This window comes from Chiloscyllium plagiosum, chromosome 15 (assembly GCF_004010195.1).
Source record: "Chiloscyllium plagiosum isolate BGI_BamShark_2017 chromosome 15, ASM401019v2, whole genome shotgun sequence".
In the NCBI taxonomy this organism is placed as follows: domain Eukaryota; kingdom Metazoa; phylum Chordata; class Chondrichthyes; order Orectolobiformes; family Hemiscylliidae; genus Chiloscyllium; species Chiloscyllium plagiosum.
In genome coordinates this window covers 47,226,823-47,236,519 of record NC_057724.1, presented here as the reverse complement: position 1 = coordinate 47,236,519, position 9,697 = coordinate 47,226,823, and positions in this window count along the sequence as shown.

The window sequence follows — 9,697 nt, the reverse complement described above, 5'->3', positions numbered from 1 at the left end:
GAGGGCCCCTCTGGACTTTCAAATTGGCACAGATTTATTATGGAATGTATTCCCCTTGACTTCCTTACAAATATGGTGCACCGAAAGACCGAATTATTTTATAAAATATGGCAGCCCTTCTTGAATTACATAAATACAGATATTTCGGCTATCCTAACAAGGGCTTTTATTTAATTGAGATTACAAACCTGGCTGGTCCGGGGCCCCTTAGGAGAGGAATCCCGCACGAATACAGGTTTTGTTACATTTGATGTTAACACATTCCAAGCATGCAAGAGACTTAAATATACACTCTAGTTAGTTGTAGGTTAGATTAGTAGACAGTTGAGTTTTGTTTTTTTTTCTTTTTCGGTATTTTTTTCTTTTGTTAAATTTTGGCTATTGTATATTTGATTTAATTGTATATCACTGTTTGTATTTGAGAGTTTTGTTTATTTTTGTAAACTTGTAAAAATGTTAAATCTCTAATCAAAATATTTATTAAAAAAACAGAATGGTGGGTGAGTTCCTCCAACTCTGTAGAAGCTACAACTTGGTATTGCAGGTAAGGGAAAGACATGATACCTCAAGATGGAAACTTCCCCTCAGGTCATTTAAAATGTTGCAACATAAAAAAGAGACTGGATTTTATGGACTGCCCATGGACAGGAGGCCATGTAAGTCAAATAGGGCATCAGCCGCCAGATGCACATCCACTATCAGCCCGCCTGTTCTCACCCCACTACTATTTTACGAGTATTTGGCAAGACAACAGGTGAGCTGTCCATTAGAGGGCTAGTTGAGTCCCTTGAGTGGGCATTAAATGTACCCATCCCACCACAGCTCGGATTTAATGGTAAACGTGAGTGCCCTGAGCCCAACATGCAGCTTAGCAGGTTTGACTCTGTAAGCTGCTGGCCAGTACGAGAAGGATTACTTCCTTTTCAGATCCCCAGTGCTAATCAGAGGAGCTCTCCCTCACAATATACCCTCCCTGCACCCACCCTCCTCCGACGTGCTTCCAAATGCCCCATCAGTGGGGCATACTGGCTTAAGATCCTTTAGTTGGCAGAAGATTTGTCGCCATTGTTGAATGCCTCTTTCTTAGCCTAGCTGCAGTACTGGCAGTGGACAACTCTCTAGGGGTTGCTGCCAGTATAGTGGAGTTGCCAACTCCGATTGTCCACTGTATGAGGCAGGATGTGCTCCTGAAGACGGGTGGAGTCTCTTGCCATAATAATTAAAAAATTGTCATCCAAAGAAAGAAAGTGGGTGAGCCGCTCAGACCGAGACAGGCTCACATCTGACATTCACAAATTTTTTAGGAAGTATACGGTCATGTTCCTAAAATCTTTTTTTTCATTTTTGACATTTACTTAATGCATTTAAGGTCAAAAATAATTTCCTCAGGAATGATTATATTGTAAATATTTAGGCTAAATTTGTTTAAAGATACACACTTATTCTTCAGTCTGAATAATGCTGCATGACATTGCTATCAATGCAACCCTTTTGTGAGATCTCAGATTCTTTCAAAACAACCAAAAAGATCCTTGCCTTTTCAGACCCTGGGTTTAAATTAATTTATGACTTGATCTACTAATGTTCTGTGATAGCCTGGCATTCATCAATGGTCCTGGAAGTTGAGTGTTAAAATCCTTTTCTTCGGCAATGAATTACTCTTCACTATTTTCTTCGTAAGAAGAACAAAAGTCCTCAGATTTCATTAAATAACAACTGTATGACGGGAACAAATCTATATAGTCATTATTATGGATCTCTTAAATCTTTGTTATAAATATGAATTGGTTCTGCTGATTAGGCCAGTGCTTGAAGAATTCTTGAAGTTAATGGAACATCTGGAAGATGGATTGTTCTTTTTGCTTGTCAGTTTATTTTTAGGAAGTTACCATCAGTGTTAAAGAATAAGTCAGAAAATTAAACTTCAGTTTCCCATTGTGATTACAGTCAATGTTTTATTTCTAAAGCTTTAGCTTGTTAATTATTATTTATTATTTGAATGCACTCATATCTTGAGCAAGATGCTGTTCTCCATGAGTGAACCAAAATAGTTGAGTGCTGAAAGGTCATTTAATTGTGAGGGCATCACAGCGGAGCTTCGACTGTCCTCACAAAGCATCCAGGTCCTCTCTCACTTTTTCTAAAGGTCCTTGAAGTGAACTGCATGTCCACTGCTCCGGTAGCTAAAAATCATCAAACTCAGCGAACACAAGAAATAAGAGTTAAGGTTCGCTAATCTGTATTACTCTGTAATATGTGGCCAAGAGATGGATAGGAGTAGATCATTCTTACTGATTAATATTATTGATTCAACTAATATAGGCATCAGTTTTGTGCACTCACCCAAAGCATTGACATCCCTTTGATAGCAACTACAAGGACCAGCTGCATCAAATTTTGCAAGGTAAATTGTTCCCCTTCATTCTTGTGTGGCCTCTCTTTTTGCTTTCTGTGGTCAGAAGCAAGCCTTTATTGCAAAATATAAAATGAGGAATAACAACAGCAACAGAAAATATGCATAATGAAATACTTTTGGATATGTTTCAGAGATCCTGCTGCCAAAGTTTCAGCTGAGGAGGATAAGCTTTCTTCTTTTAAAGCCAAAGGCTTGTTAATTCTTGGTCCAAGCCGTATGGGGTGGGCATTATAGACTTGCCATATCAAAAGTGCCAAAATAAGTTTACCTACATTATCTACATGCTTATTTCTTGGCAAAATATGGAATAAATCTAAACATGGTATTTTGAGAAGTTCTGTTACATAAAAATTTAATGTTGTTGTGAACTTCATAGATGTTCCAGCCTGTGAAATTACTGAAATTACTGTAACAGATGGAATAGGTGGGAAACACTCTCCACAGTGAATACCAATGTTGAAGAAGGGATCACAGGATGTATCTAGTCTTTGAGCATTAACGAGAATGAACACATGAAAACATGGGGAAGATTCAACTCATGAAATTATTTTTCTGCACATATTTCACAGAACACATGAGAATACCTAAATATATTCCATCTTCACAGGTTTATTTATGAAAAGGACTTGCACTTATGTAGCACTTTTCACAATCTTTGGATGACTCAAAAGGCTTAATAGTGAATTAAATACTTTTGAAGGATATCCACTGTTATATCGCAGCCAATTTGCTCATGGGAAGTTTTCATAAACAAATAAAACAATGATAAGATAATCTTATCGTAGCTTTGTAATATTTACTGAGAAATAATTATCAGCTAGGAAACTAGGCTTAAATGTTCTTATTTGTAATAATGTCATGATATCATTTGCAAGATGACATCAGAGTTCAATGTTTCATCCAAAAGACAGCACCCAATCAATACTGCCCTGAAGCGTCTGTTTTGGTTTTTGTATACGAGTCCTGGATCAGCTCATGAAATCTGAACCTTGTGACTCCAAAAGAAAACTAGTATGAACTGAATTTGAATCAAAGTTAAGGACAGCAAAAATGTACTTTCCTGTAGAATTTAAAACAACTCAAACAACTGCAGAAGCACCTGAGCAAAGCAGAGCATTGCAGATAAATGTTTATGATGAAACAACAAAACACCTCATTCAATTACAGCAATTTTCCTTTAAGAATGTTGGTAAAGCTAGCCAGGTCTCTATATCTGGCATGTACCCATCCATATTTGCTGGAAGCGGAGATTTGCCAAGAGCTATTAAAATGCAGCATGGGACTTTATGCAAATAATTATAAAATTTAAATGAGACTTTTGCTTGCCTGCTGTTGTTTCATTTGGTCCAGCAAAATCCCCCCTTGCAAAATTTGCTTGGTCTTAGTCGGGAATGTGAAGCCACCCATTAAGCTTTAAGTGCAAGCCAGCCTCATAAATCCAAAACTACAACGTTAACTTTCCCTGAACAAATGGTGCAATTACGAATGGTTCAACATGGCTGTTCAGACATGGTCTATTCTGTTCATAGTCACTAGATGGTGCTGTGGGTGCTATTTCAGGGTTATTTTGCTGAAAATCTGTTGTGCAATGAACACAACATTCTGCCTGGCATATTGTCCTGAATTTATGCTCTGCAGTGGGGAGCCTGATGCTGAATGCATTTCCGAGTCCCCATCCTGCATGGTGTCACTGCCTGATGCCCTTCACAATTTTTTAAATTGGGGGCGAGAGAGCACACAAGTCAAGCAATATCCTCAGATGGAAGGGTGGAAACTTGAGGCTGGAGGTTTAACGTGAGACCTACCTGCACTTAAGTCAGCGATGAAGGAAAGAGACAGAGAGAGATGCCTCAAGAAGTGCCCATTGAGGAGGCTGTAAAACATTTCAACATTAATCTGACAACTGCACTGGTTGGGTGGCCTGCAGCTATAGCCCAATGGTTATGGCAAGTGTGGGGGGATGTTGCTAGCATGCCAAAAAAACTGACCACTTCCCATTTTTCCACTCCTTCCCCCTCAACTGTAGCTCTGCCATTGGAAGGCTGCTTTGATCACATGTCCAGTTAGAGTGTACAGATTGGCCTTCATAGCACTCTTAATTGGCTTGCTTGAACAAAAATGTCCTGAAGATGTGTCCATGATGGGTGACCAGAATACCAGCAAGCAGCAGATAATTATAAACTGGATTCCACTTTTGTAGCCATTTTCCAAATTTTCCCACTGTTTCAAAAATGTGTGTTTTTAAGATTGTTTATATCAAAAACATGTTTCTCAATATTTTTTGCTTCAATGTTTCCTCCATTTTTACTCTGAAACAAACATTTATTTCTTTATCTCCTGTAAAGAATAAAATGGGTGACATCACAAAGCACTTTGAAGTATATCATTTGTGACCACAATGACCTTTTCCACAGTAAATACCCTCATACATGCACATGCACACAATATCAGGTTGTAGAGGACTTCTGGGTTAGCTCAGATGTTTTCGATTAAATGTTATGAGCTAAAGTGTAAAATTGCTATGCCCTGAAGAAATTCTTATCTAAACATGCTGTCAGAGTAGACCACTTGCAACATTTGTTAGCGTACTGTTCTGTGAACTTGGAAACTTGTGCTTAAAATTTCAGTCTTGTTGGCTATTTCCTCCATATATGTAATTTATGTAGTGCTAAAATGTTTAATCAACATGAGACAGAAAATCAGAGACAAGTTCCAGCACTGCACTCCTTCTTGGCTGGCTCTGTTTTTCTTATGAGGAGGTCTAAAGGATATCCACCTGCAGTCACCATAATGATTTGGCAGCAAGATTCAAGTGCGTGTGTCTGAACAATTCTGAAGAAATGAAATGAGGATGAAGTAAACACACTGTCATATTTCAAATACTGATGTTAGCTTTAAATGACTCAATTATGTCTTTAAATTAATGGACTTGGCTGGAAAATTCTGTTCTCCCTGTGGTTGGATATGTGGGGAAGCATTTAAATGGGATGCTAGCAGGTATAGACCCTGTCATAATCCTTCTGCCACCCTGATGAAGTCTGTGATGGGAAGACCTGTGGATGGCTAATCCATCACATTGCTAATTGAGATGCAATTAATGCCCACTTAAGGGTCTCGTTCTGGTGTTAACCCAGTGGCATACAGTGCAAATTGATTGAGGTCTCCAGGCATGGAGGGTGGGGCCTTTCATTCAAAGGCACTCAGTGACAGCATCATGAAGTAAGCCCACTGAGAGTTGCACCCCTGATCCTACTGCACCCAAAACTCCTACCCTGCCCCTTCTGCCATCTTTTATGTCTGGTCTGGGATCCAGCAATCTGTGGCCTTGGGTTAATATATATCAACAGTAGCCACACCACCAGTCAAACTATGATTCAATAGAGATGGCATCCTCTCATTGACCAGCAGCTCTTGGCAAGTGGCATCCATGATCAAGGTTCTCATCCAACAGGAAGACAATAATTCTGAGTGGACCAACATTGGTGGTCTTTCCAAAAAGAGGTGACATGGGGCTCTCACAAACTTCTTTTAATTTCGAAGGAAATTCATGAGAATGGTCCCAGGAATGAAAAGGTGAACATATGAGGAACGTTTGAGGACTCTGAGTCTATACTTGATGGAGTTTTGGAAGGACAAGGGGATAGCTAATTGAAACTTACTGAATGGCCTGAACAGAGTAGATATTGGCAAGATGTCTCCATTGGTAGGAGAGACTACGACCCGAGGGCGCAGCCTAAGAGTAAAGGAAAGACCTTTTAGAAAGGAGATAAGAAGATATTTCTTCAGCCAGGGAGTGGTGACTCTATGGAATTCATTGCCACAGAAGGCTGTGGAGGCCAGGTCATTGCGTATATTTAAGACTGAGATAGATAGGTTCTTGCTTACCAATGGGATCAAGGGTTACAGGGAGAAAGCGGGAGAATGGGTTTGAGAAACTTATCAGAGCTGAAAATGTGTTGCTGGAAAAGCACAGCAGGTCAGGCAGCATCCAAGGAGCAGGAGAATCGATGTTTTGGGCATGAGCCCTTCTTCAGGAATGAGGAGAGTGTGCCAAGCAGGCTAAGATAAAAGGTAGGGAGGAGGGACTTGGGGGAGGGGCGTTGGAAATGCGATAGGTGGAAGGAGGTTAAGGTGAGGGTGATAGACCGGAGTGGGGATGGGGCAGAGAGGTCAGGAAGAAGATTGCAGGTTAGGAAGGTAGTGCTGAGTTTGAGGGTTGGGACTGAGACAACTGAGGGTGGGAGGGGAAATGAGGAAACTGGAGAAATCTGAGTTCATCCCTTATCAGCCATGATTGAATGACGAAGTAGATTGGATGGGCTGAATGGCCTAATTTTTGTTCCTATAGCTTATAGCCCTATGGTCTTTTATATATGTTATACAACTTTATTCATGTGTTACATTTAACCTGCAATGGTGTATGTTGTTGTAGTCCTTGCCTTGAGACAGCTTATGAATTCAAGTTGAGCTCCAGATTAGAATCCAAGTGCAGCAGTGAGAAGGCACTTCAATATTAGAGGTGCTGATTTTCAGATGAGATGTTAAATTGTGTGCCCATATTCTCACTCAACTGGATCTAAAAAGATGCCATAGTTGCTAATTAGCTGCTCTGTCCAGCTGCCTCTGTGCAGTCTCAATGCTGCAGACCAAAACAGGGCCTAACAGTTCTAGAATTTCGACAGTCACGAGGGGAGATGGCACTGCCAAAGCAGGTCAGGGATGATGAGGATGCCTCAATGTGAAGGTGCCCTTACTGGACCGCACAAGATTAAACAGGACCCCTGCCAACCGGAAGGAGAGAATATAGGTTTGACTCAGCCAAGATTGTGGTCTTTTGAGATTTTTTACAATTCCATCTGTTTATCATGTCTTTCCCTCTCTCTGTAATCTCCTCCAGCTCTGCAGTGATGTAAGATATCTGTGTCCCTCAAATTCTGCTTATGCATCCCTGATTTTAGTTGCTCCACCATGAATGGTTGTGCTTTCAGTTGCCTGGGCTCTATACACTGGAATACAATCTCTGCAGCTGTCCATGTCCTTAGCTGATACCTTTGGGGACCCTCCTTGAGCAAGCTTTTAGTCACCTGACCTAATATCCCTTGTGGTTCAACATGATGCAATATTTTATAATTCTCCTCTGAAGTATTTTGGGATCTTCTATTATGTTAAAAGTGCTATATGTTATTTTTATTATTGGTTCCTTGCAATGACAATTTATCAGGTGAGATGAGGAAGGCACTGTCTTACCAATATTATTAGATTTGCAATGTCTATTTTCTCTGTTATAAATATTCCATATAAACTGTAGTTTTTTTGTAGGTTTCTCTACACTTTCATGATTTTTTGGGGGTTGACTAGGCTGTGCTACTGTTTTGTAGTGTATGCTCAAATACATTGTACAATATATGAAAGATCAGTTGTCATAGTGACAAACTGGCTTGGTTAATTATGTACAATATAGGTGCCTTCAGCCAAAAGATTACCAATTATCACTGATTTCTGGATAATTCTCTTTATATATCTCTGTATTTATCTATTTCCCGCTTTTTCAATTAGCCAAAAAAAATTCCAATTTCTTTCAAAAAAGATTTGATGTAATAATTCAAACTTTCAAAATACAATTCTCTTTGATATTTGGAAATACAAAATAGATGAAAGACACACTGGGTTTTTTTTGTGTCTCTATGCCATTCTGTGCCCAATATGTGTTCACATTAAAATCTTAAAGTTTACAATCATGCAACCACATAATACCAAATGAGTTAATTGAAGAGTCACCTTCAAAATATGTTTTTTTTTTAAAATAGTGAACTAAGCTACAATGAGGAAAGGTTCTCCCTCTCCACATCACCAAAGAAAAATAGTATGGATCTCGGAAATCTGAAATAAAAACAGAAATTGTTGGAAAGACTCAGCAACTGAAGCAGCACGTGTGGAAACAGAAGTGGAATTAACATTCCAGATCAAACTTTCATCAGTAACCACCCCCACCAACTGCACCATGTAAAATCACTCAACATGCATTCTACCTAATTAAAGAAATAGATAAATTTGATGTCATCTATTCCTCACATAAGTCTGAAAAATGTTCATACAGAAACTGTTGAAACTTGAAATATTTCATCAGTCCAATTAACTGAATGATGCCAATGTATTCTTGGGACAAAGGAACAGCATGTACAATCAGAGTACACAAATATAGATCCAGGGAAGGATTACAAGTTCAAGCCTGGGTTTTTGGGAATATCCATCCCACTTGGTATTGTGAGAAATAGAGTTTCTACTGCTCTTTATGGGTTTATTCATTGCAAAGGTAATGAGGTGCAGGAAAACACTTCACTAGGAGCTCTTACTTTTCCAGGGTAAAAACAATGACTGCAGATGCTGGACACCAGATTCTGGATTAGTGGTGCTGGAAGAGCACAGCAGTTCAGGCAGCATCTGAGGAGCAATAAAATCGACGTTTCAGGCAAAAGCCCTTCATCAGGAATACAGGCAGAGAGCCTGAAGGGTGGAGAGATAAGTGAGAGGAACTTATCCAGGCAATACTGGACTCAGTTTAGGACTAAGGGGAATAATGAGGTATAGAAACCACCAGAAAGAAAGAAGGATGTTCCATCAGAGGGAAGGTAGGGTCAAGGACAGGGAAGTGACCCATACCTCCTCAAAAGAGGGAAAATGTTTCTGTACTGTTTTTCATATTAATCTTCTAACTGGAATGGGAGCAAGGGCTGGTTACTTCCCCGGATAATTGGGATTTCAAATGTTTCAGGATTGTTTAAAATTTAAACTCTTGTGTTGAATATTAGTCATTTCAATTACAGAGGAAAAGGTTAGGTGAAAGAATATTTCAAAACATATGATGAATAACTGGAAGCTAGATTCTACCACCTGGCTGTTATTTATATACACAACATCCATTTCAAAAATTAGGAATATGAAACCAGAACTATTTCACACAAAATGTAATAAAATGATGAGAAAAGTAGATCAAATTGGGTAAATAGGAAGCATAGATGGAAGATTTAACACATAAACTTATGCTGATATAAATCTCCAAACACTGCTAACTCTTTGATGTATCACCCCAGGTGATCATTGTTTTGTATGAACCTAAAACATAGAACATAGAGCATTACAGCGCTGTACAGGCCCTTCAGCCCTCGAAGTTGCGCCGACCTGTCATACCAATCTGAAGCCCATCTAACCTACACTATTCCATGTACATCCATATGCTTGTCCAATGACTACTTAAATGTACTTAAAGTTGGCGAATCTACT